The following is a 27,425-nucleotide window of genomic DNA, read 5'->3' as shown; positions in this document are numbered from 1 at the left end:
CAAGTTAACCACAAGGCCCGCAATACTTCCCTCAAGTTAACTAGATTTATTGATGGTTTAGTGTATAATAAAGTTAAATTAACCACTCTCGATAAACATTTGAATATTTATATCCATCAATCCAGGAAACAGTCTGTATAGTCACACAGTACAGATGCAATTGAAAACTCAAAGCGTGTCACACACACATATGTGAAACAGGTGATTTCTCTTTGGATATTATGTCTGTTATATGTTATTTCTGTTAAGGGAATTGTAATTTAGCGCAATCCTCTCAGTAGAAGGCTAGCAGTTTGTTTACTACGGTGACTGTGGATCTCCTCTCCTTTCTCAATGTAGGTTTTTGTCCAATCACAAGCTGCAGCACCTCCCTCAATCCCTATGTGCCCCAAAAGTATCTACCCCAGAGCAGGAGCTAAAAATGTCCCCAAAAACGGCTTCGAGGAACTATTGTTAGGTGCGAAAGTGATGAAAAGCACTAGTCCTGTGGAAGAGTACCTGAAACGGGCTTTAGTACCACCAGTGGGAAAGGCCCAAGAGTTGATTACAGGGGTGGAAATAACCAGAGGCCCCACGATACGATATTATCACGATTCTTAAGTCACGATACAATATTATTGCAATTTAGTATAGTATTGCGATAACATATATTGTGATTTATTACCTTTTTTTCAACTGCAAATGTCCCCAAAGGAAAACTTTGTCCACATCTGTTTTATGTAATAAGATTAAGTTCTCAGTCTGTTTATCTCACTTAATTTTTATTGCTGCAAAATGGGATTGTCAAGCAGACAGAGTGACCAAAACTGTCAATAAACCTGTCATAAATGTTGCATGCACCTGACAATCTGAACTGTTTGTGTTACAGTCTAGTCCAACTTAACTGAATGCAAACGTGTGTGGACTACTGTACTATTACAGGTATTTTGAACAGTGCAACTTATACAAAAAAAGTTATGCAGCCCCTTCAGCAACTGTGGTATTTGAAAGTAAATTACTGTTAAATTGAAATTAAATAAAATAAAACATGTAGTCATACATTAAAATAAAAATCTTAAATTAAAATAAATTTAACGTGCTACTGTTTGCTGCTGTCCTTGGGACTAAAAAAGTTTAAAGACATTTGGACAGCGAAGGAATGTCAGCATTCTTTCTTAGAAAGAGGAGCTGATCAACATGCTTTGAGGTTTGTTCTTCTCTACTTCACTGGCATATCTCTTCTTAAGGTCTTGACTGATGCTTTGTTTGATGTCTCTGACCAGCGCTGTGTCTCCAGTGTTGTCCTGTGTGTCACGCAACAGCTGTGCGAGCAGCGGTGCTACGAGTGACAGAGTAGGATTCTTTTCCTCAGACATCACAGTGGTCACCACTTGCATCGACTTCAAGGCGTCAACTTCAATTTCTTCGGCATTCCCAAAATCCGTCTCATTCAGGGTGAAGATATCTGTGCTGCTCCTCACTTCGAGAGACAACAGCGCTGCACAAATGGCAGGCTGTTGTTCAAGGAACCGCAAGAACATTTCGTAAGCACTGTTCCATCTTGTGCTGACCCCAGTCTTGAGTTTGTGGATCGGGAGCTGTAACATTTTCATTTTTTTCTCCAAAGCGTGGTTTGCCACCGTGCTTCTGTTGAAAAAGCCAGTTATGCACCGCAATCTCCCCATGAGTCTGGCTACTGCTGGCAGATTTAACGCCCGCTGTGATGCCAGATTGAGCGTGTGAGCGAAACACTTCACATGCAGGTATACCGCTAACTGACGATTTGAAATAATTTTTTGTGGTAATAATCAACATTATGCAACAAATACAGTCAATTCAGCTTAACATGTATTGAACCCGAAATATTACTTCAACTTAGATTTTAGCGCAACAGACTGATTTGTTAATGGTTGTGCTTTCAAGCCTGTTTATTGACTGTAAACCCTTAGAAACCTATTATCATACTTGCAGAATCTGAGAAGCACCATCTCAGGCATTAGTAAATAGAAAGGCATTTGCTAAAAGTATTTAAGTGAATGAGTACCTATGAATAGTAGTACACACACAGAATGTTACAACAGCAAGAAAAACCACATAAGTCATGCTGGAGCGATGCCTTACTGCCAGTAGTATTGGTTTCAGCCATACAGAGAGATGCTTTCCTTCTCTGTCAGATAATAAACACATCACATTCCCATGAATGTTTTACAAGTTTAAGAAATACCAGGGGTTTTTTACTCTTTCAATGGACTGAGCATTCTTCAAATTACCATACTTTGTGTATTTTGAGAAGATGAATGAATGCTAGATTGCTGCTGGTGTCTGACCTGACCTGTCTTCAAAAGCATTGAAGCAAAGTATTTCTGTAGTAGCACACTGTCTACTGCTATTATGTGGATTGTGTATTTCACCCTGCACTAGTTGGGCCAAATTGTGTTGTTAGTCTAAATATTATAAGATATGTGACCTAATCCTTCATTTGAGTCACTTTGGCCCAGAAATACTTTTTTAGATTTATGCACTAATTACAGAAAATCTCAGTTTTCTAATGGTGAATTATTATGTATCTGCTCCAAACCATTGTCGGGATATAATCATTTAAATGTTAGCTGATATAATCCATTTCAGTTGCTTCCCTTTTTAGTTTATTGCATAAAACTCAAAATGTGTTTTTGGGTCAAAGTGACTTAAAATGATAGAGCATGTCACATATATATTATATATTTTTAACAAATACGGTTAAATTATTAGTCTGTTTAATAAACAAAGAGTGTATGAATGAATGAACAAGTTGCATAGGTGTAGAATAGTTGTATTTTGAAGTGGACTTATAGGTCCCAGGAGGATGGGGCAGGTCATTTCTTCTGGCTCTGTCTGACAGATGTAGCTCTGTGATTTTTGGATTTTTGTAGTCTGCATTGTTTTCATAGTTTTTTTCCACTTTTATTTATCTCAGGTGGTTTGGTAGCATCTATTAGCCTTTTGCACATGAATTGGAAACTACTTCACCGCAGGGTAAAGCCACTTCTGCTACATATTTGTGGCTATTACTTTAGTATACATTTGCCTCGAATAACGCTTCTTACCTCTTCTGTATGGTCTGTTTTCCAACTATAATGTACACAGAAATTATTTATTATCTTTTCCCAACTGATTCGGCTATTCAGGCTGCAGTATCTTTTGAATTTATATGCTCAAATGCAGCACTGGTGTGGTTTCTTCACTAGCTCCCATATCATTAGCATAAATAATCATCCTTGCATCTCCATATCACGAGAAATTAATTTGAAAAAGCTTTATATTAGTGGTTGAACAATATATCGCAGAGGCTGATAAAACGGTGATATTCAGACTTTTTTTAATTATCGGCATCGGCCGATAAATTTTCCCGTTGGGCCGATTTGTTTCTTGAGGGCGCCGAGAATCGGCTGCATGCGTGTGAAATGACTGAGACATGTAAACAATAATAGACCGGTGTGCAACACAAGTGTCATTTAAACAGTTTGCATATCAGAGCCGCGGCAGACGCGTTTGATGTTAAAGTGCTCGCCTGTTTCATTCTCCCTCTCTCTCCTCAACAGTTCCCTTGCTGTAACTTTTAACTGTCTTGTCTAATGATAGAAAGGCAAATATCAATAAAACTAATATCATATACAGTCTGCAAATATGCGCATATCTCGTTTAAACAGATGTAATAACCCAACCTCATGAAAATCCAGCGTTTTCTTCCCGTTGAGCGCTCATCTAATATCTTCCACTGAAGCGCATATTCGGTAGATCCAGCATCCTGTGGAGTGCTTGTAAATCTTCCTCTAAAGCACATCTCTCCTCAACAGTTCCCTGTCACTTTTCTAATGATAAAAGGCAAATATAAATAAAAATTATATTATAAACCATCTGCAAATTTGCAGATATCTCGTTTAAACAGATGTAATTCACAAACCTCATGAAAATCCAGCGTTTTCTTCCCGTTGAGCGCTCATCTAATATCTTCCACTGAAGCGCGTATTCTATCAGCCAGAATCAAATCTTCAGGATCAGGATCAAAAGTTCCTCTGATTCACAAATCATGACGACAATCCAAGCAGGCGATCCAGGATGTTTAAACTGTCAGGAGATTGAGGCTCGCACTGGATCAAGACAGTCCACTGTCGGCCATGTTTGGAACCGTCTCGTGAGACTATTTCCAGTCATTAAAGTGCAGCTCCTATCTACTTGATTGGAGAAAGACCAAAATCTTCAAAACGGTTGGTCAAGATTACGATCAAAGAACATATTTCAAATCAGCAGTAAAATCTGACAACACAGGTGTCATAAATGATGCTTCTTTACCTCAGATTACGAAAAGAAAAAAGCTATTTTCCCATCTTTTATAGCTAATGCGCATGCTCGTTCTAGTGTTGATTGACAGGCGATGTCTGTATCTAAAAGGTGACTGGCTCTTTTACCTGTAAGGTGGGACTTCCTGTATACAGTTGGGCGTTCTAAATTTTCCCATTCATTTTAGTGACCCGCCTATGCTAAATATTCGTTGGTGCAAATTCAGAGTAAAAGCGCTTCACGTGTGCTATGAGTAAATGTCTAATTCACTGTGTACTGTATGTACAATTGGTTTGATTCTGTATTTTTTGAGAAAATGCGATTGCTAACGTGGACATGCCATCCATGGTTGCTGGACTGCGTGTACTGTTATTTCCTTCTTCCTACACTCTTAAAAATAAAGGTGCCACAAAGAACCAAAAAGGGTGTTTCGCAGTGATGCCATAGAAGAACCTTTTTTGGTTCCACAAACAACCTTTTAGTGACAGGTTCTTTGAAGAACAATTTTTTCCTTAGTGCCACAAAGAAACTTTTCAGGTACTACAAAGAACCCTTTCAGGTGCCCAAAGTTTCTTTGTTGAACCACTCAAAAAAAACGTTCTTTACGGCACCAATTGATCCAAAACCCTTTCATTTATGCTTTTTATTTATATTAACTCATATAAACGAGAGGGTTAATGTTAATGTAATTAAATTAATTTGTTAAATAAAACCAAAGGACAAAATATAAATAAAAAAATCCAGGAGTAACAAGACTCAACAAATTATGGTTAACATGTTTATTGCCTTTACAGTATATATAAATAATGCATGCATGAGAGCATATGACACTAATATGAATATGAGGCATAAGGCACTAACATTTCAACAATCAACACAAAATTGCACAATATCAAACAGTGCAATACAAAAATCTTCTTTTTAATGGAATTAAATACTGAAAAGAGGAACATTTAACTTTTGAATGTACTGTATTTCATCATAGAGAAACAAGCCACCTTGTAGCAATCAATCACTGCATTTAAGGAACATTAATGCAACTGGCTTAACTATTTATCTTTTCTTTTAAAACGGGGGTGGAGGAGAGAGTACGACTGAAGTCTTAAACATTAATACAGGTTAACACTGGATTCTATTAATTACAAGACATACCACCATTATGGAAAATATGTCCCCTCCATCCGTACTCTTTGGAAACGCAGAGACTGGCCAAAGGGTTCCTATTTTCACAGACCTTTAGAAGAATGGTTGCAGTTGGGTACAGAGGATCCTGTGACAACAAACACATATTTAATCTAAATACAGTCTGCAATTTTTACAGGTTTGGACGAGGCTGTAATGATGCAAGTATGCAACCTGGCATAAATAATATATATATATATATATATATATATATATATTTTTTTTTTTTTACAATAACATGGAAGTAATTTCCTAAGCTGAACAGCAGTAAGGACAGAAAAAATGTTTTAAAAACAATTTAAGTATTTAAGCAATATAAGCATTACATAACGTAATGTACAATATAATGTATAAAAACTCCTATTAACTGAGAATAATGTAATTTAATAATAGGTGATTATGTCATTTTGTGCACATTCTTTATGTGTGCAAGTTACCTGATCAGTGACAGTGCTGGCTCATTTTCTTTAAAAAGCAACGACATGAGAGGATGGCAGCACTAACCTGGCATGAACACATATTTACATCACTATGTGGCAATAAAACAATTCATTGTCGCTGTCAGTGTAAAACCTCGCAAAACATAAAGAAATAAACCAAAACAAAAAACTTTGCAATACACAAAATGCCCTTTAACAATATATTAGTGTAGTACGTTGACAAACACACTCCATTTCTCTCCATGTCAGTTTCACACAAATTCTAAGTAAGCTGCAGAACTTACTTAAGTGCAGCATTTGGAACCTTTTCCACAAAGTGAGAAAGTTTTCACAGATTTGTGATGATGCGTTTGTCAGTGTCAATGTGGCAAGCACTGTTCATTTCCTCTAGAAGATGATAAAAAATGATCACGAGAAAAGTGGAGATACAGAAACATTGTCTTTATAATTCAATGGTTAGGAATGTTAATTTTACAATCATAACATGGATGATTCATAGAAAGGTCAGCATTTTTACACAGGCAAAATACCTTCTTGTTTAATCATGAACAGTCTGGTGGAGCATGACACCATTGCAATAAACATCTTAAACCTTAAAAATGTAAGTGTGTCTTTTAAAAACCAAGATCACTTACAAAGACTGTCAACAGTGGCAAGGGAACTGACTAAACACATACTTTGTTGTATATTGACAAACGTAATGAGCTTCCTTGACTCCATCTGCCCATGGATTCAACAAGTTGGGCAATGCTGTGCTTCTCTTCACCATCATCAGCGTTGTCTGAAACAAGAATATCTTCATTAGTTTATTCAGCTATTAAAGCTTGCAGCTAATCTATAAATACTGGAAAGTGTGGTGAAGATAGAGGTAACTAAATTTGGCACTTATCATACTTTACATGCTGTGCAAATTTGCATATTTCTTCATTTTTTGAAAGCTTGTTTACAGCCAGCACTGGAAGTAGCGTAACTCTCTTTCATCCTGTTAATTTACGGCATCCTGGGTAAAAAAAAAAAAAAAAAGATAAAAAAAAAACGCAAACCAATAATAAAGCTTAAATAGTTTTAGGGAAAAAGAAACATGTTTCTACTCATACATCAGTGGTTTTATTGTACACTGCAAAAAATTAATTTCAAGATAAGTCTTTTTGACTGGTTTCCCTGTAAAATTATCTAAACTTTCTTAAAACATGATTTATTTACTTGTCAAGCTAAATGGTGTAAGATATTAGGTCTTGTTTTAAGAGAAATCTACAAAATTTGTGAACTTTAGACTTAAAACAAGAAAAGAAAAAAAATAAATCTGCCAGTGGGTTAAGAAAAATAATCTTGTTTACCCTTTGAATTAAGTTTATTTTTCTTACCCCATTGGCAAACAGTTTTTTCTGGATTTAAGCATAAATCTCACCAAATTTGGTTAGATTTCTCTCAAAACAAGACTTAAAATCTTATGCCAGTTTAAGAATGTTTACATATTTTTTCTGGAAAACAAGGCAAATATACTTATCTTGAAAATCTTTTTTTGCACTGTAGATGTATAACAATTAGCAAAAAAGGTAGCAAAAAGTTATCAAAAAGGTAGACTTGCCTTGTTATCTGGGTGAAGTGGTTCATAGGGCTTGAATTAATGGGTTTTAGCATTTTTTTTAGTAGGAGGCTTCAGCTTTGGGTCCTCCCTCATCAGAAATGGAGGTACAGGAGTGTTCTTTGACATTACATGTTCAGTGCTGCTCCGGCTGAAAACAACAATAAGCTTAAAGTTGTGAATTTCTTAAATATATTTATGTCATCATGTGCTAACATTAAATGTTAAACTGTTGTATTTCTAATACACATCTATTATGAAATTACATTACATGTTGCCTAGTAAATCAGAATAAAAAAACAATTTCAGGTCTTTCACCACAGACCAGTTATGATCTGTTTTATTAATTTGTGGGAATGGACACTCACTCATAGTGTTGAGCCAACCAGGTTTTGCATAAATCACAGTAATGGCTATTATTTTGCTTGGCACACAGTTTGGTCACATCGACTGTAGTGTGAGACACAGACAAGGAAAAAAAAACATACTGTCAGTTTAAGTTAGTAGATTCATTCAGGTGTTTTAAAAATCACATTTCATTCTGTAAAGCAAATAGGAAAGAATACTAACCAGTCTCTACTTAAATATAGCAGGCCATCTGCTCTTCACATTGGTCTTCAAAAGTTGTGATTACTTCCTTTCACCAAAAATCAAGTGTGCTCCCCATCAGGATACAGATAAATTGAAGATTATTGTTGCTTATGTTGATTGTAAGGAACAATGCAAAGGACAAGACATTCCTCCATTTGTCTTAACTTGTCTTTTCCTCAGATTTGTTAAGCAACTTACACAAATTTATACTTACATTACGAAACAAACAGTCCAATTCAGTGAAACCACGTATTTCTGCATAAAATAAAAGTGTGTTTGTATATTTGAATTTTATCATTCTGTTAAAAGTAATTATTATCGTAAAATGCAATCATTAATCGACTGTGCGTTCACGTTACACACACACACACACACACACACACACACACACTGAGCTCCACATAATGGAACCAGCCGTTAGCGCACGCACGCACACACAACGAGCTCCACTTAACAGAACGAGCCGTTAAAGTTTTTCAAGTTTGAATCTTCCATCGGTTTTACTATTACCAATTTTGTTTTTGTTCGTCTTACAAAGCAAAATTAAAACATTCTGATACAAAAACAATCAGTAACGACACTGAGCTCTGCACTCTACTTACCATAAAATCGTTTCCTCTGAAAATGGCGCCTTCTCAGTTCCCTCAGGCGTTGTTCATGCAAGTGACAAACTGGAAATTGATCTAAAAAGTCTGAAAATAATAAAAATAAAAAATGCACTTTATAAATTATATTGATATAATACCTTTTACTATTGGAAATCGCCTAATTTTGTTTTAAATTTTTTTATAGCCTTATTGCAAAATGATAATATATATATATATATATATATATATATATATATATATATATATATATATATATATATATATATATATAAAAAAAAGAAATTCTTTATTTACTTATTTATCATTAATCATTTATATTTCACTTCAGTTTTACATGCTGTTTTCTTTAAAGTGAAACTGCATAATAATGATGGATATAAGTAATTATAAAATTATATAAATAAATAAATATCCTAAATATTATTCAATAAATAAACTAAATAAATGTTTTGGTTTTGTTTTGTTTTTTGGTCAATCGGGGAAAAAAGTAGGCTACTTCATCGCAGTGCATTGAAAAGGTATTGTTTGTTTGTTCAACAGAAACACAAATTATTATGTTAACAATTGTGATGACAAATCAAGGACATTTTTTTTTATTTTATTTTTTTATGTAGTAATCTTTAAATAATGTTTCACTTATGAATAATGTTGATAACATTTTGATTTTTCACCAAAGATATTGAAAGCACACCATTATTTTGCAGTGAGCTAACCACCAGTTTCAAAAAAATATTCACTTGAGATTACTAAGTGTGAAGAAACTTTTTATGGTCTAAAGAACATTTTGGCACTACAAAGAATCTATTGTGGAATGGCAAGGTTCCACAGATGGTAAAAGTTCTTCATGGAACCATACACCCCGACAAAGAACTCTTGAAGAACCTTTATTTTTAAGTCATCAAATTTTAGTAATTTATTTGCACATGAAGAAATTAATATAATATATTAACAATTTCTTCATGTGCAAATAAATAAAGAAATAGGCCATTAAAAAACCCATATCGACCACTACTTTATATACTCCCAGCACAGATGCAAAAATACAAATAAAATTAATTGTGTATCATTGAACCTCATATTAAACATTTAATTTAAATGTTAAATGCAGTATAAATAATCAAATTAATGAAACCAATCATCCTGCCAAATTTATTTACCTATTTTAATAAATGATATATATTTTATACACAATGTACATTAACCCCACCATCCCAGTAACAGAGCAGCAGAGAGCAATAAGGAACTGTGCAATAAACAATGCATTTTATACTGATTATAACAATGTTAACATGCAAAGTGGAGTAAGCACTACACTGGATATTACAGCATGGATTTACATAGTAAGAACACCTACAAACAGTTCTCAAAAATTATTAAAAACAGTGTTACGAAAAACAGCCTTGTCTCATGAAAGGGATATTTTTCTGAACATTTCACAGCCATGGTTCCAATCTTTTATTTATAGGGATAATAAAATTACTTTAATAAAAAAAAAAAAATAAAAAAAAATCTGAACCATGTGCTATGTAAAAGACATATGTATATCTGAGTTGGTTTGGCTTCATTGTGTAAAATACACAGAGTTGTATGAATATTATCCCGAATGACAAACATTAACTTGACTACACTCAGTTTTATGATGATGTCAGGAGCATGTGAATGAGATGAAATATCAGATAGAGAGATGACAGAAGTGTCTCTGTTGATAAAAGTGTCCATGGTGTGAGCGATCAGACGTGATTTTCCCTGCCCTGCTTCTCATTCTGGAGCTAGACAGGTGTGTGAGAGAGCGGAGCTAGCTGCTGATGATTTTCTCCACACATGTGCTGTTTTACTTGCAATAATGCAGAGCCGACCCAAACAGACACTGAGAATAACGATGAGAATTTATTGTCTTATTTATCTTATTGTTATAATTATTTATGTCCGGTGTAGTCTAAGACAAGTAGCAGCTTGAATATCTCCATGAATATGCTTGATTCAGTCGCATATGCCTTCTTTAAAGTTGTCAGAATGTTAATTAGAGCTTTGTAGAGTCGCCAACAAAACATGTCCACGCTATTAATTTGTATAAAGACTTTAATTTCAGTAGATCTTACTCACATTTCAATGGCCGTTGTTGATACCGGAAGTAAGTTTACCCTGCGAGGGCCACCCCCTGGAAGCGAGAAACGCAGTATTGTGAAAAATGCCTATTGCCTTTGAAACAATTCAGGCGCCAGTAGAGAATTTGTGTGTGTGTGTGTGTGTGTGTGCGCACTTGCGTGCAATACCTGTGTGTTTAGTTTCCATCACCTCTGGCTCAGCCCTGGGAATGTGTCCTGGGACTTCAGTCTTTACAGCGAGGTCTGCCCTCCTCTCTGCAGGGCTTTAGGGAGCTTGAAATGTCTGTTGTTTCCTCTTAGAAAATGCAGCCTGTCTTTCAGCACGTACACGCAGGGTAGAGAGAAAAAGAGAGCCAAGAGTCATTGCTCTTGATTTGCACTTTTATGTATTTGATTATACTCTCCATTTGCCTTTAACAACCAAATCATTTTACTCTGTTTTACAGAATGCTTTTGGATACATTTGTTCTCATAATGATTGTAGATTTTTTTTTTTTTTTTGCAGGGATAATGGGTTTCATCTTTGAGATCTAGTTCTGATTTATTACCCGCAACTAGCATCCCCCACTTTCTCTTTCTAGCTCTCTCTCCCTTCAGCTACAATCTCATACAAGTTACATTTGTTTTCAGACACTGACCACACTTCCTGGCCTCTGGCATTAGTTGGAATTCTCTTTATGCTGGATCCTGGTTCTTTTTTAAATTGTGGATCTGAGTAATGTTATTTAAACAAGCTGAAAGCGCAACATAAAGACAAAACACACTAGCAAGCAGACACCATCACCACATTAAATTGACATCCATTCACAAAAGACAATGTTGGTCTTGATGAATAAACTGTGTGAGACAGAAGTGAATGGAGATGTTACAGTGGCATGATGACAGGGTGAGTGGGCTGAGTGGGTTCAGCCTGTCAAGATTAATTTGGAGGCATTCAATTGCTCTGAGTGCTACATCTATAAGTGGTAATCTGTTCAAATTGTGTCAAGTTTTTTCTCTGATCACTCTTGGTGCAAGCCTTTCTGAATAGGGGTGGGTAAAAATATAGATTTTCCAATGTCGATATTTATTCTTAAAATACCAAGATCGATGTAAGTAAATCACTCGCACATGCAACCAAATTTTGCACTTTATGCAACTAAAAATATTTGTGAAGACAGCTGCCTATGTAGGCAGGAGACAGCGAGACAGCTCACTAAGTTTTGGAACAGAGTCTGTAACTGAAATATGCCCAGATGAATCAATTGAAAGAAACTGAAATCTGAATTGAATTGAATTGAGAGCTTGTGAATCGCAATCAAATGGAATCAGGAAATAAGAATCTCTATTTCTGAAGCTGAGACATGGATGTGTTTATGATCACACAGGAAGTCAGCATGCTATTTACAAAAGTTCTGGTACCCTTAGGACAATATGCAGACTCACTGACATGCGACATTTCCCACTGCATCAGTTCCAGTGTGTTTACCTTCCCATGTGGGTCGACCGGCATGAGAGACCCGGGTTCGTATCCATGTTGAAACCAGGAAGTAATCACGTTCACTTAATCAGTAACGAGCGTGATTCAGAGGTTGCACTTTTCCCCCTAACATTTCATTTGTACTCTGCTAATGGTTAAGTTTGGGTTTGGGTTGGGGGGTGGGGTGGGGTGGGGTCCATAAAATATGCATTCCTTGTCACTCTATTACATCCTGTACTGCTGAAAGGAACTTGCTTCACAACTAGGTTTTGGCGACCTATCCTGGACATAAATGGAGCTCACACGTGCCTATATGCCCTACAACACTTACTGGTTTGACCACTGGGGGCAGTGTTTTAAATTTTAGAAAGCATATTGATTTTTGCTAAAGAAAAGTTGACCTACTCTTTCCGATTTCACTGTGAGATTAGGCTGGTTTGGAGGGCTGCTTTCTTCGTCCACTGGGTTAATTTAATCTATATGCATGACCTTTCCCTGAACTTTCACCTCTGGCAGCTGGGCACAGGTTATTTAATCAATAGAGCTTGTTAAGCGTACTTCTTGGACTGCACACCTGTGATCAGCTGTGTCAGAGAAAGTGAATGAGATTTTAGAAGGGAGGAAATGTGAGACTACTCAATTAAATTACACAAAACAGCTTTATTCGCAGACAAAAAAAAGAGAGGTTAGACATATAAAGTACTGGTCTGTGGTTGCCTGGGCTTGATCTTTCATGTCTAAAGTTTGTCTGTGTGCTTTTATGATCCGTTGGGTCTGTTGGAATGTCCCATGAGTGGAACCGTTTATTCACTGGTTCCTGTTCATTCATCAGGCAGACCCTTCATTAAGCAAGGAAAAATATTGGGTTCATAGATTAAGCAAGACCTCACACCATGACTGGACATGTTTAGGAGGCCAGACTAGTGTGAGAACAGAACTTCAACACTATACCCATATATCTCAGCTTGAGAGATTGATATCATGTTGCACAAGCTCATGAGAGAGAATGTTATTGCCATTAACAAAAGCTGTTGTTGGCCAGATTGCTTTTGTTTAGTGGGTGGATCATGTTGAGAAACACAAAACATATGAAACACTTCATAGGAATTAATATATCCAGCTGTTTATTCTTCACCCAAGAAATGAGAGTGCAGCATGAGATCAACAGCATGTCAACTTGCAGAAGATTTATTTATTTTATTTTTTGTTTGTTTGTGTAGGACAGGTCATGCTACTACTAGGGGTGTGCGATATTGACAAAAAATGATATCTCGATATTTTCTGGGATTTTGTCAATAACTATAAGATATTTTGCATCCTTCAAAAATGTGTTTGTAAAAGTCTTAAATTGTACTAGCTCGCTCTTGTTAATAGGATATTAACTTTTTTGCAGAATGATTCCCCTAATGTTTGCGGAGTGTGTTTTTGTGCTGGTACCTTGGCTGGTTTAGGCCTGTGGTGGATAGCTGCCTCTTCATATTCTGTGCGGTGTTTAGTTCGCAGATGGTGAAACAAGTTAGTTGTTGAGCTGACTTTAACAGCAACCGATTTCAGACATAGTTTGCAGATTGCCGTCTTTTGAGCAACATCCATTTTTTCAAAGCCAAACCACCTCCATATGATTGAGGATGACCCATGTCTAGCAATTAAATCTAACGACGTAGATTGTGGGGCTGGGGGTGTCTGTATATTGTCTCCCGGCACTGTTTTTTTACTCATTTTTAACATCCCTCATGAGAGGGATGACGTAAGCTCTTTGGTAAGGTCATGCGTCACGTGGAGGAGGAGTCAGCATCATTGTTTACATTGTTTTTTCTTCTTATTATTATTATTATTTGGAAATGATTTTGTATTTTATTTTATATTGTTTTGAAATTGTTTTGGACTGTTTTGGTTTGTGAACGGCGCTTGGTCTGTGCTCTGTGCAAGTTTCCCTTGTAAACAATGACGCGCTTCCTGACTCCTCTTCCACGTGACGCGTGACCTTACCAACGAGCTTACGTCATCCCTCTTATGAGCGCATGTCACAGAGATGTACTGAAGCGAACATTTGTAGTTAAAGAGTATCTAAGTATTGTTTTGTTTCTCAAAATAATCAATCATTTGCATTCAGAAGAACTTTATTTATTTGTCGACTGGAGTCCTGTGGATTATTTTGATGCATCCTAAATATGCATTTTGGACCATCAAAAAAATGGAGTACATCCACTTGCATTGTTTAGAGGAGGAGGCCTGAAATGAAATTCTAAAAATCTTAAATTCTGTTTTGATGAAGAAAGAAACTCTTGGATGGCCTGAGGGTGAGTAAATTATCAGCAAATTTTAATTTTTGGGTGAACTATTCCTTTTAGGCCAGACTCTAGCTCTCAGTGGCATCTCTCTCTCTACCCTTTCTCTCTCTTTCTATCCTCCATTGTCTCTCACTCAGGTAGTATGCATACTGGTTTCATATTCATATTTCATACATCCAGTTTCTAACTATTATATCTAAATTGTAACCATCTGATGTAACCTTTTAAGACATTACTGTTATTAAACATTTTCAACTTAATCTGTCTAGTTTCTAGCACTTTGTAAACTATATGCTTTCAAGTGCTCCATATTGCTTAATAATAAGGTCATAGTTTGGTTCTAAACAATGCTCTCCCACATTATTACATAGCTATTTTAACTCTGCTTATTTCCGTTGTTGGTATCAGTAGCAGAAGGTGGTAATAGACAGGAAATGCACAGTTTTATTCCATCTTGCTGTTAACATTTCTTCAGTCACCTCGGCATTCCTACAGGTTGAACCACTGTAGTCGAAAAAACCCACCTTTCACTATACAGTATAATGCTGAATATTATAATAATGCTATAGGGAAATATAATCCTAATGTCAAATGTCATGTCTGATTTGATTTCTTCAGTAAATTATTGTTATATAACTGGATAAGCATGCACTTCCTTTAAATATGTATTTTTGAAAAGTATATTTAGATGTAATGAGAGGCAGTATTATTTTAGACAAATACAATTTTAATTAAGCTTATATTAGTAAATAAGACCCCATCTGTGAGTAGTTTGTTTCAGAATAATAGCACAAATGAGCCAGGGAACGAGACCTGAATTTGTCAGAGTGAACCTCACACAGCAACCAAAGAACTGCAAGGCCAGAATGGCAGAACCAACAGATGGCTTCCTCTCCTTTTGACAGACACCATCCTCTCCTTCCTTCATTGTTCCGCCCATCTTTTCTCAGTGTCTCATCTTCTTGAAGTCTGAAGCTCCTAAGCGCTCTTCATTTCTGCCTCAGGATGTTTAAGACATATAAACTGTAGCTGTTGATACTCAAAATGCTCTTTTTCACACTCCCACACTTCTCTATTTGCAGGCGGTGCATTTTCTTTCATGCCGCCAATTGTAGCTTCTGACTGGGATAGAAACGATAAGCAACATGATGTTGTTGTAGAGAGAAGCAGCAAACAGTTCTATTCTTCTTTTCCATCTCCAAATACTCTTCCTCCCAGCGTTTCCTCATGCCAACCCTTCACTGGGTTTGACGATAAGCTTTTTTTTTCCTCTCCCCTTTTCTCCCCAATTTGGAATGCCCAATTCTCAGTGTGCACTAAGTCCTCATGGTGGCGTATTGACTCGCCTCAATTTGTGTGGTGGAGGACAAATCCCAGTTGCCTCCGCGTCTGAGACCGTCAATCCGCGCATCTTGTCACGTGGCTTGTTGTGCGCGTTACCGCGGAGACATAGCACGTGTGGGGGCTTCACACTATTCTCCGCGGCATCCACGCACAACTCGCCACCGAGAGCGAGAACCACACATTATAGTGACCACGGGGAGGTTACCCCATGTGACTCTACCCTCCCTAGCAACCGGGCCAATTTGGTTGCTTAGGAGAACTGGCTGGAGTCACTCAGCACGTCCTGGATTCGAACTCACGACTCCAGGGGTGGTAGTTTTCATCTTTACTCACTGAGATACCCCGACGATAAGCTTCTTAATATTTTCTGCTATCTCTACAAATGACGTGGGAGATACGATTGTCTCCAGGGACCTGATTCTTTTGCAATGCATGGTTTGTAACTGTCAGAAAGCAAGATAAAGAGACCCAAGAGCAGAGGAACAATTCAGAGGATTTATTAACAATAAATAGTAACTTCAACTGGGCTGGCGAAGAGTGGAGAACCCGGCAATGGCTGCAGTAACAGGAGATAGGTGTTCACTAATGCATGCGTGCCATGGCCGCACCGTGGGCAGATCCATGAAGAATCCTCTGTGAAGAGTGTGTTTGTAGGCGAGTGTATGCGTCGTGGTTGTCAGAAGCAGATCCATGAAGAATCCTCCGTGAAGAGTGTGTTCATAGGTGAGTATATGCGTCATGGTAGTCAGCAGCAGATCCATAAAGAATCCTCCTTTGAAGAATTGTGGGTGCAGAGAACAAGCGCACAGCAGACTGGAAGGTAACCACACTCCCAACACGCAGGCAGAGATGAGGAATCCTCCACTGAAGAGTTGTGAGCACAGAGAATAAACATACAGTAAACTGGAAGCTAACCACACTCCTGACACGCGGGCAGAGACGGGCAACCACACAAATACACGAGACAGGACCAACTAGGCAGAGAGAGTGAGGTAACTTCACACCAAATAACAATCTAGCAAAGATACTGACACATCAAAGGGATTAAGTAGGCAGTGAATAAGCGGAGAACCAGGTGCTGCTAGCACGCTAATTAGTGGCATGATCAGCGTTCCCCTAGGAACAATCAGTGTTCCCATGGAAACACTGATTATGCATGCCGGCAGTGCCTGAGACACATGAGGGAGAGAAATAACAAAACAAACTGACGAATTCACCGGAACTGTACAGTAACATTTTGGGGCACACAGATTTTTCCCAGCAATACAGAGCTAACCAATATCCCATTACTGACCAGAATTGTTCAAATCTCATAAACGGCTTTGGAATAGGAGGAGGGGAGCTGAGGTAGGATTGCAACATTAGAGAGTCCTGTAAAAGGCTGCTGTGTTTTTATCTTAACCCCAGCTGGCCCGCTCGTTAATCATGCAAACAGAAGTTGTGTATCAACTTCCTGTTGTTGCTTTCCTGTGAGCAGACTCTGGTGGCTATTTGTGATTAAACTGAGCTTAAAACAGTACTCTCATCCTCAATCGATATTTCAAAACTGATTGCAAGCCAGTGTTGTTGTTGTTTTTGTTTTTTTTTTCTCATTATGTAGCTGGACACAAAAAAACAAACAAAAACAAAAAAAAACTCCACAATCAGCCATGTCAACAATATGTCATATGAAGTGGAGTTTATAATCAAAACAGAGTTATCTCAAATTCTGTTTCTTATGCTTTGCATTCAACCTCATAGAAGTCTCATAGAATCACGTTTCTATACCTACATTTTTGCAAAAATGAATTTTACATGGCTTGTTGTATATATTGCAGAACTTTCCTGGTGAAATAAACAATAGAGGCGCTACAACATTATTTACTTTTATTCACTTTCACACAAATCACAAATAAAATGGCAGATTTCATAAATGCTTTTTGCTCTGTTCCTCACAAAATACCATTATGTTATCAAGCAATACATTTTAACATTAACATTACATAACTAACTACACTTACAAGCCTATTCCAGTGTATTCAAGTTGTGTGGTAGCTCAGCTGATAGAAGAGATACACTGGGTTTCTTCAGCAATTGTGTTTTTCATCTCCCATTTGCTTTTCATGACACTATCCGTTAGACTTGGGTTTAGTGTAGGGAGGTAGGTTTTGTTAAAAATCGAGGGCATTAACCTTAAAAAAACTCATCTGTTTTGAGAACCTTTAACTCACTTTTAGTGCCACAAAGTGGACATTTCACCTCAGAACTGCCGCGAAATGTGTAATGAGCTACCGAATATCATTTTGCAAAAACTTTTTCACAGTCACATAATTTTCATGAAATTAGGCATTTGGGAGTAATAAAACGCTGCAACTCAAACTACGTAAATTGTTAGCATTTTGTCAACAAGAACATGACAGGTCCCGATCATCAGAACATGACTACAACAGTGTTAAGTTGTATTTACTGTTTTAAATAATCATTTACAGCTCTCCATTTGTCTTTATGTGCACATATGCAGGTTGTTTAAACATATGCCAAAATACAAGTAGCCTACATAATTTACACAGATTAATGCATGATTGATTAAGGATTCTGTTCAGTTACAGAATTCGATTCTTTCAGAAATTCAGAATATAGTTTTGATTAACCGCTCTCATCAAGCATTTGTCTTACATAGTTCCTCAATTTCTTTTCTGCCTAATGAACTTCTTCATTACCACTCTAACCAATCATGTCATGTGTAATCGTAACAGTGGCTGGATGCCATGGCAAACAAAGCTTGAATGGAACCTTTCTGGATCAGGAAAATATCAAATGTTGCGTGTCACCTGTTTGATTAAAAATATGGAAATCCAGTGTGATTGTCATCTCTCCTGTCAGTCTGGTGTGTGTCAGTAGGCAAATGCGCCTAGGTTTGTGCATGTGCAGGGGTTGCTGCTGGCAAAGGAAAAGAGCTGTTAGATGGAAATATTTCTTTCAGAGAAGACAGCCAGGCTGTTTGTATATTAGAAGTAAAAATGAGGAAAAATGAACTATTTTAAGAATCATCATGCACGCTAGAGTCTAGATTTCATTTTCTCTCCCAGAAAAGGCCACACAGTCTGGTGTGAGAAAACCACCTCTCTTTACAGTGCATGATGGGTTATCTGATCATGTACAGTACTCATACACAGTGTCCGGTATGAAAGGCAAGTGTTCATCTTACTCCCAAATTTGATTCCTTGCAGACAAACAAAGCAACACCTTACTAAACCGACCCACACACCGCATGTTTAGTCACAGTTGTTCAGTACTGATGTCTATCATTTTACAGTGTTTTGGGATGAATGAATAATGAATGAAACAATGAATACCTGATAGAAGGAATGAATGACATAGGTTGGAAGTTTTTCCAAACATGCTTTTTTTTTTGTTAAGGTGGCTATGTGTCCAATCTTGAGATATAGCACCAGCAAAAGCAATTTCCTGGGTGCTGGAAGAAGATATTGTAACAGCAGGTATGATTATGGAGAGGCTGTTTCCATTAAGGAGGAGAAAGTTGAGAAATGTGGCGGCAATAAGGCAGGGTTGTAATGAAACTGATCGAGTGTGAAGGGATTAGAGCCGAAACAATTGAGAATCCTGCAGGAAGCGACTCTGATGAAAAACAACAATAAATACAAACGAGCTGGTGAAGGTCTGATTTGAGGGGAAGCTTTTAGTGGCTCTCTTCAGTGAAACAGAGCTTTCATTTTTTAATGTTGTTTGGCTGACCCTTCCTGTATGATCATTTACTTGCTCAAGAAGGGGATTTTCCTGAAGCACACTAGGACATCATTGGTTGACTAAAACACAAAAAGCACAAATCAATAGGCCGGCCAGCCTCTACAGACTTCCTCAGGCCTCTGGTCTTCCGACTTTTCACAGCACACAGTGAGACGAGTCGGGTTGTGTAACTTTGCCTCCCTCCCTTCATCTAGACAACAAGAAACATCTGGAAGAAGAACAGAGAGTTCAAAACACACCCATCCCCACCCCTGAAGAGCTAAAGGAGCTTGAAGATGAAGAATGCTCTAAAGAACTGGACACAATTGTGTCTGCAGGGTTTTCTCTCCCTCCTTTTCTGGTCAAGTCTATCATAATAACTTTTTGTAGCTGGGGGGATTTATTCTTCTAGCTCTAGCTTAGGCCGTTTTGCTACTCTCCCTTTCTCAGTTTTGTCAGATTTCCAGGCAATAGTCTCAAGCAGTGCTTAGTGTGAGGAACGTTTGAAAAGGACTCTTGAAGCATTCAGATATTTTTACAGAAAATGTCCATTATTCAAGCTTACTAGATCAGCTCACTGTCTCAACACGCAGCATATCTCTGCTTTCATCTCTGTAACCCATCGTAATCTTGTTTTAAATGTTTGCTCAGTTTGCTGTGTAATTTAAACAATCCCACTTTTGTAGAAGATATTGAATGAATTAATTTGCATTCAAACTCTGACATGAAGAAACAACTGAAAAGTATCTGGCTGTGCTTGGAATGGACAAATAGTAGGGCTTTTTTGAATATTGCACAGTATAAACTGTATGCTGTTTAAAAATATGGTATGTGATTGCAGAACTCGTTATGCAATGCTAAACATTAGGGGTGGAAAAAATAAATTCTGTTACAAATCGTGATTCTTGAGAGACCAAATTTTTTTAAATCATCTCCCTGATTAAAAAATAAATAAAATTGTATTTAGTAAAAAATTAACTTTTAGCTTAATATGCTAATACAGTGATATATAAGCATAGAAAGCCATATTTGTTCCAAGTTCCAAATGAACAGCCTTTCTTCCCAAGAGATTTGATCTTTTTAAGCCTTTACATTTAGTCCTTTAATGCACTGCTGCTACAGCCATCAAAGTGCTGCTTGTTCACTGGCAGATGTCAAATCCTGAGCTGTGATCAGTGTTCCTGTTATTATGCGCAATCCACAGGTTTGTATTTGTGAGGTGTTTGAGAGTCATTCTGCAGATTCTGTCTGAAACTATTAATAAATAGTTGCAGTAAAAAAAGGCTCATTAAACTGTTGAATGCAGTTCATGTTGTTCATGTTGCGCCGCCGCCGCAATATTTATAATCTAACAGCTATGTGCTTTTGAATGTGGAGCCAGTGTTGTGCTGAAATCTGACTCCCTGCTACCTGATTGGTCCATATCCCTAAATCCCACCCCTACACCTAACCCTAATCATAGTAGGGAATCATTGTTCCCTACTCCTGAAGCACACCCCTACACCTACCCCTCCCTAACCATAACCATACTAGGGAGTCAGAAATCGGCACAACACCGTGATCACTCTGTTACTCCAAACATTCAGGTATGCACATAAATGGTTTAGAGCTAATCTGTATCAGAGTTTTTCTTGTTTAAACTTTGTTTTATGCGAGGTTATAGGTATTTAGTCTATTTATTTGTTTAATATCCGTTAGTTACCCTGTTAAAGTGCTGAGCTTACCATCCATATATCCCAATGAAACACATCTGATCGGTATCAAATGGACAAAATGCAGCCTAATAATACATGTGTTCCTTAACACCAACTAGTCTACTAATATCTTTTTGCAAATTCTGTATCAGAGTGAAACAAATGTCATGTCAGACACAAAAGCTCTTCAATAAACATTTCTTTCTAAGGAAAAAGGGGTTAACATAATGTAACATATAAAATCACAATAATCATAAAAATCTCAATACACATTGAATCAGCATCTAAATATCGTGATATCAAATCGGGAGGTCTGTGGCAATTCCCACCCCTACTAATCATTTCAAACATTAGTATACTACATTGTTGTCACGTTACCTCATTAAGCATATTTAATTTAAATCAGTGAGTGGTGTCCAGTTATTTCGAAATTATAAGTTATTTTAAATTTTAATTAAAATTTTGTGTATAATTTCTTGACTTTGGTTATCCAATCAAATAATGAGTCAAGAAATAAAAACGGAAAAAAAGCAGGGTTGATATTACTTCCGGTTTATTCTTCACTTGGGAATGCAAGGGCAATATGTGTATTGCATTGTGCAGTACGTTTGGCAAATGTAGTGAGTATTACATGCATATAGAAAATTTGCATACAGAACAGAGTATGCATACTACAGAAATAGTAAGTGAAGTATGGTAGCGCAGTATGCTATTCCAAACATAGCCTCTATTAGTACTTTATATGAGTCTTTAAAGGAAAATTCTGTGTTCAATACAAGCTAAGCTCAATTGACGGCATTTGGGGCATAATGTTGATTGCCACAAAAATTAATTTTGACTTGTCCTTCCTTTTTCTTTTTTTTTTTCAAAAAAAGCAATTATCTGGGTTGCAGTGAGGCACTTGGAATGGAAGTGAATGCCAATCCGTAAATGCTAAAATACTCACTGTTTCAAAGTATAGCCACAAGACATAGGTCTAAACAATATGCATGTTAACAGGATTTTAGTGTGATGAAAAATGCTAACCGCTCACCTTTTCTGTGTGACATTATATCCAATTTTACAACTTTGTTGCCATGACGACTTAACACCATAAATCCTAAAATGACTGTAAAAATGATGATCATTCATGTTATTCAAATTTACAGCTCAAATAATACATGAGTTTTAACAGAAGAATTAATATAAGTGCTTTTATAAAATTATAAGCTTCACATTTCTGCCTTTTTAAACCCTCTAAAAATTGGCCTCTTTCACTTCCATTGTAAGTGCCTCACTGTAACCTCAATTTTTGCTTTTATTTAAAGAAAGGAATAGACAAAAGTCACAATTATTTTATGTGGTAATCAACATTATGCCAAAAGTGCTGTCGATTGAGCTTAACTTGTATTTAACCTGGGATATTCCTTTAAACAATCTTTCATGCTTTGAGTTTCATTATGATTTTGTGGCATATTTCTATTACAAGTTTTTTTTATACAGCCAAGTACGCGTTTATGCAGGTGCAACAGCTTAAAATAGTTTGAGAGTGAGAGGAACACTTCTGCTTTTAGTGTATCAGTCTAGTGTTTCCATCCTCAGTCAAGTTTTGCTTTCTTGGTACTCCTTGCTGTGGAAGTTTGACCACAGAATCTCTGGGTTCAACATTAATTATTCAGAAACTGCAGCACAGAGTAGTTTGGTGCCTTACTTTATGACAAAATTACAAAGATTTTGTTTTGGACTGAAAACACCATGTGGGAGGGTGGAGATTTAGAGGTAGTGTATTTCTCCTAGTAATAACAAAATCATTTTATTTCCCACCTTTTATTAGCACTGAACAGCACCCGGCGGAGTATATTCCTGGTGTGTTTCTTCAGTGCTATGTAACGTCCTTGGCAATACACGGCAATCTTTTTCCCCATAAAGATTTTCTGTGTCGAGGAAGATCTGTTTTCATTTCTCAGAATTAGGATGTCTTTGTGGTGTTTCTCATCTTCTGTTTCACAAAGTCCTATTTTTACATACATAATATTCAGCTTGTGTTGTAGAAAGGATGAGTTTGACACCCACATACAGTGTAGAAATAACAGGATAAATGTCTTTTTTTTTTCTTTCTTCTTCTTCAAGGAAGGACCAAAGTAGGGTCCGACCACTGATTGCAGACAGATTTTTACTGAATTACAGTTAAAGATAAAGCTAGAGATAAAGTGGCTGGATGCTTGTGTCATTACCTTTTAATACAATGGAGGTGTTCATTCAGGCTCTGAGTGGAAAGGAATTTGACTAGTTGACTGGAATGCAAATTTTGGAAATGTTAAATGAACACATTAAACGCTGCATGCTTAGTTTTTACTTGTAACAACACTATTCCTACATTGTCCTTCTATGCTTACAGGCTTTTGGTAATAAAGTTGTCTATTTAATGTAAAATAAATATTTTAAGATGCATCATATGAGTTTGTCCTTTTAGAATTTGTCCTTTCATTTGCCCCATGGCTGCTGAGCTGTCTTTTTTTTTTTTTTTTTTTTTTTTTTTTTTTGACCAATTGAAACAAACCATTTTTTAGAACACACTGACACATCACATCCTTAGAATTATATTGTGGACCAAAGCTATTTTGTTTTGGGAACTAATTTGATTTTTAAATCTTAAAAGGATAGTTCACTCAAAAATGAAAATGATGTCATCATTTACTCACTCTAATGTTGTTCCAAACCTTTATGATGTTCATTCTTCAGTGGAACACAAAAGGAGATGGGCAGAATGGCAGCCTTACTTTCATCACATCTTCTTTTTCCATACAGTGAAAGAGAATGGTTATTTGGCCTAACATCTCCTTTTGTGTTCCACGAAGGAAAGTCATAAAGGTTTGGAACAACATTAAGGTGATTATTTGATGACTAGGGATGTCAATTTTTAAACATTTTACTAATTGAACATTGTGGAAATTAACAGTTAATTAACTGATTAATCCTTAACGATAATATCACATCGCCTATTGTTTAAATATAATTGAAATTAATACACTTAAAAAAATGCAAGTATTGGCATTTTCCTCTTAAAACATTCTTAGTTCAGTGTATTTAAATACATTTAGGCTATGTTTAGTTCAATTTTTGGGAATTGTTTAATTACTGTTAATGAAATGTTAGTAGCAACTTCTATCTTAAGATACTTAAGATATATAATTTGTATACATATTTGAGTTCATTAAAACTTCACGTTGTGGATCGTGGGATATTTCGGATCTTTGGAATTTTTTATTATTATTAGAAATTAAGTCAAATCATAACACGCTGCGTGAACACAGAACATAACATAGTGTGATGTCAGCTGAATCTGCCTTTGTGCTTTTCCAGCGATCGCTGACGAAATTGTAGGTTGAGATAAAACAAGATCAACAGTGCTTGTTGTCATGTTGTACTTTAACACACTATCTCGGTGTGTCCAGAAAACATTACTGTTCATTTATAGAGAAACGCTCCAACATAGTTTACACTGAGCCCTTCATCTCTGATGTGTGTGGCTGTGGCTTCTTCTATGATTTGGATAAGTAGTAACATGCAGCGCGCGAGCGCCATCTAGCGGCGGGTGACTATAGACAGCCTTATCAACGCCATGATTACTGTGCATTTGTCCTGAAATGAATTAACTGACGATTGATAAGCTTAATCGATCAAATTATTAATGACAATTAATCGATTTTAAATTAAATTAACTTAAATTTTTGGGTGAATTAACACTTCACTCTTTTAGTTCAGTTGAGCATTTGTTGTAAACTCGTGTTTGTATTAGGGATGGGCATTTTCGAGTAATTTTGTAGTCGAGTACTCTAACCTACAAAAAACACTACCTGATTACTTGTAAATTAAAATGCATGCTGAAAAAAAAAAAATAAATAATATTTTATTTTATTCACAAACGTTACCAAGAACGGTTTCAAAATAAGATTTTCTTTTGGGGGGGAAAAAATTAATAAAATTAATTAAATGAAAAATGTGCATTAATAAAAAATGGAAAAAACAAATGTTTTTATTTTTAATTAACAGGAAAAAAATCATTTGCACTCACCCGGAGCTTACATAGAAATCAATATTGGCGGCATGTGGGTAATGCACATACATAAACTTTGAGTCTGCATAAAGGCTATCCCATTTTTATAATTTCACATGTTATTATTCAGAAAAAAACAAGTGGTGAAAGTGTGCTTTTTATAAAACGCTCTGCCTGTGATTTCATGCACGCATACACACATACTGGTCTGATCAGCTTCCGGGTTCGCTTTGCATTTTTTTCAAAATAAAAGCAGATCTTCGTCTGTTGGTTTGCATGACTCCAATAAGAACCAGATACAAACAGAATAGAATTAAATAAGGATCAAAATAATACAACTATTGCCTGCCTTGTAATATAACTTGGCTTTGCTTTAGAAGCACAGATGGCAGGATATATCATCTCTCATCCAACACCTCAACAAAACGTATCCACAGCACTCCCTAGTGGACTCAATTGTAACTGCTAGATTTGGTGAGATGTTAAGAGGGAAAACAGTACAATTCAGCGCGCTCACGGCAAGGAAATGCGAAGAAGGATAATTCATTTGTGATACTGAAGTAGTGTTTTTAATACTTGAGAAGCCGGTGCATAAGGTGTAATCTATTCTTCGATTACTCGTGCACATCCCTAGTTTGTATATGATCGTCCTTGATCATCCGTCTGGTTTCATTTCAGTGCTTTGTTCAGATTTTACCCCCTCATCTTTACACTCCTCATCAGTGACCTTGACTGCAGAGTGCTGCTGGAGTCAGGAATAGTGTTTAGCCTGACCAGTACCTCCAGACCGGCTCCCGAGATGATGAACTGCAGAGCATGGACACATTAATCTTCCTCCCAGCACTTCATCTTTCTGGAAGACCTCACCTAGGCCTACTGCCGCATGACATTACAAACAGACACACATGGCTAAACAAACAAGTCACCCTCCTTCTATATAGCTTAGCTCACCCAGATACCGTTGCAGTCTACTCCCAAAGACTTTCCACAGTGTGATCAGTCACTTTCATTTGTTCTGTACTTTTTCACTCATTTTCAGCTGTGAAGAAACATTTGTTCCAAATGAACTGGGATGAGGGAAGAATGTGCGGTACCCCTAAAGATGGACTTTTCTGCTATGAACCATTGTGTTCACTGGAATCCAGTTTGGATGTGCATGTGTATGGAGAAAATTTTGTTGTGTCATGTATTGGAGGGAATGTGTATTTGAAAATAGCTGAAAAGGGCTCAATACAGAAGCATATTGTGTGTGTGATAATAACTAAGAGGAGATGTGGGAGAGTCACTCATGAGCTTCATAAAAGCACATGTAGAATCATGTTCATCATAGCTCACGGAGCCATCAGCAGTGGCATAATGTGATGTTTTCCCCTAATTCAAATGCTTTTTCCTGCATTAGTATGCTTGTTATGGCACACATGGAAATGAGAAGTCAACCTTCTCCAACACTAATGTCACTTTGTGCCTCTGCCTCACGGGTATGTATTCCACATCTCACAGATGTTTTATATGTTTGTATAAATGTGAAGCACAATTGCCATGATGAGGTGAAACTATTGATCGTTTCACACTGTTGCTCGGTTTCCATTCAAAGGCAAAAATAGGCCTGGATTTAACCTAAACATCCCGTTGGAGTTACATGCCTGAAATAGAGCTACTTGATTACATTTTGCTGCTTAAATTAGTCTGTAATCAGTAGAACATTTACAGATCATTTAGCATCACCTGTGCTTATCTGGAGGAAAAAAAGAAAAAGGCTCCATATTCAAATCCCTCCTCACCTGGTTTAATGAAATTCATTTGGCCTGTGATGCATATCTCTCTAGTGAGGTCTCCTATTAAGGGTTCATTTTCCCTAGTGTGTGCATGTCCTTATTAATGGCTAGAATTAGTCTAGTCTCCAGGCTAGAATTAGTGTTGTTGGTTCATTACACCAATGTGTTCTTTATTAGCATGCCATTTTTAACTGATTATGCCCATATTTTGTGTATGCAGAGTTGCTTGATACTATGAAGTCAGATTAGTTTGCAGGAAAGTAGGAATTTTGGAGCTCTGGTTGTCACCC

General features: G+C 36.8%; 1 protein-coding gene and 2 long non-coding RNA genes across 7 annotated transcripts in view; 1 reads left to right on the top strand and 2 right to left on the bottom strand.

Annotated features, from left to right (window-relative positions):
- Positions 1–27,425, top strand: part of LOC127431080 (guanine nucleotide exchange factor VAV2-like) — a 306,871-nt gene that overhangs the window by 4,363 nt on the left and 275,083 nt on the right. The gene's annotated exons all lie outside the window — the stretch shown is intronic.
- Positions 3,956–6,921, bottom strand: LOC127431098 (uncharacterized). Of its 3 annotated transcripts, none has more exons than XR_007895525.1 (4): positions 6,816–6,921; positions 5,919–6,702; positions 5,452–5,569; positions 3,956–4,190 (listed from the first exon to the last, which is right to left on the bottom strand). It is a non-coding gene; the product is annotated as an uncharacterized LOC127431098 (long non-coding RNA). The 3 variants fall into 3 exon arrangements; XR_007895524.1 differs by lacking the exon at positions 3,956–4,190 and having other exon boundaries at positions 5,159–5,569; positions 5,919–5,985; positions 6,206–6,702; XR_007895523.1 differs by lacking the exon at positions 3,956–4,190 and having other exon boundaries at positions 5,159–5,569.
- Positions 7,515–11,071, bottom strand: LOC127431097 (uncharacterized). Its single transcript, XR_007895522.1, has 6 exons — positions 10,979–11,071; positions 10,809–10,863; positions 8,700–8,789; positions 8,077–8,352; positions 7,875–7,956; positions 7,515–7,657 (listed from the first exon to the last, which is right to left on the bottom strand). It is a non-coding gene; the product is annotated as an uncharacterized LOC127431097 (long non-coding RNA).

Source organism: Myxocyprinus asiaticus, chromosome 40, assembly GCF_019703515.2.
Source record: "Myxocyprinus asiaticus isolate MX2 ecotype Aquarium Trade chromosome 40, UBuf_Myxa_2, whole genome shotgun sequence".
Lineage (NCBI taxonomy): Eukaryota > Metazoa > Chordata > Actinopteri > Cypriniformes > Catostomidae > Myxocyprinus > Myxocyprinus asiaticus.
Note: the sequence above shows the minus strand (reverse complement) of the source record. Positions and strands in the feature narration are given on the sequence as shown.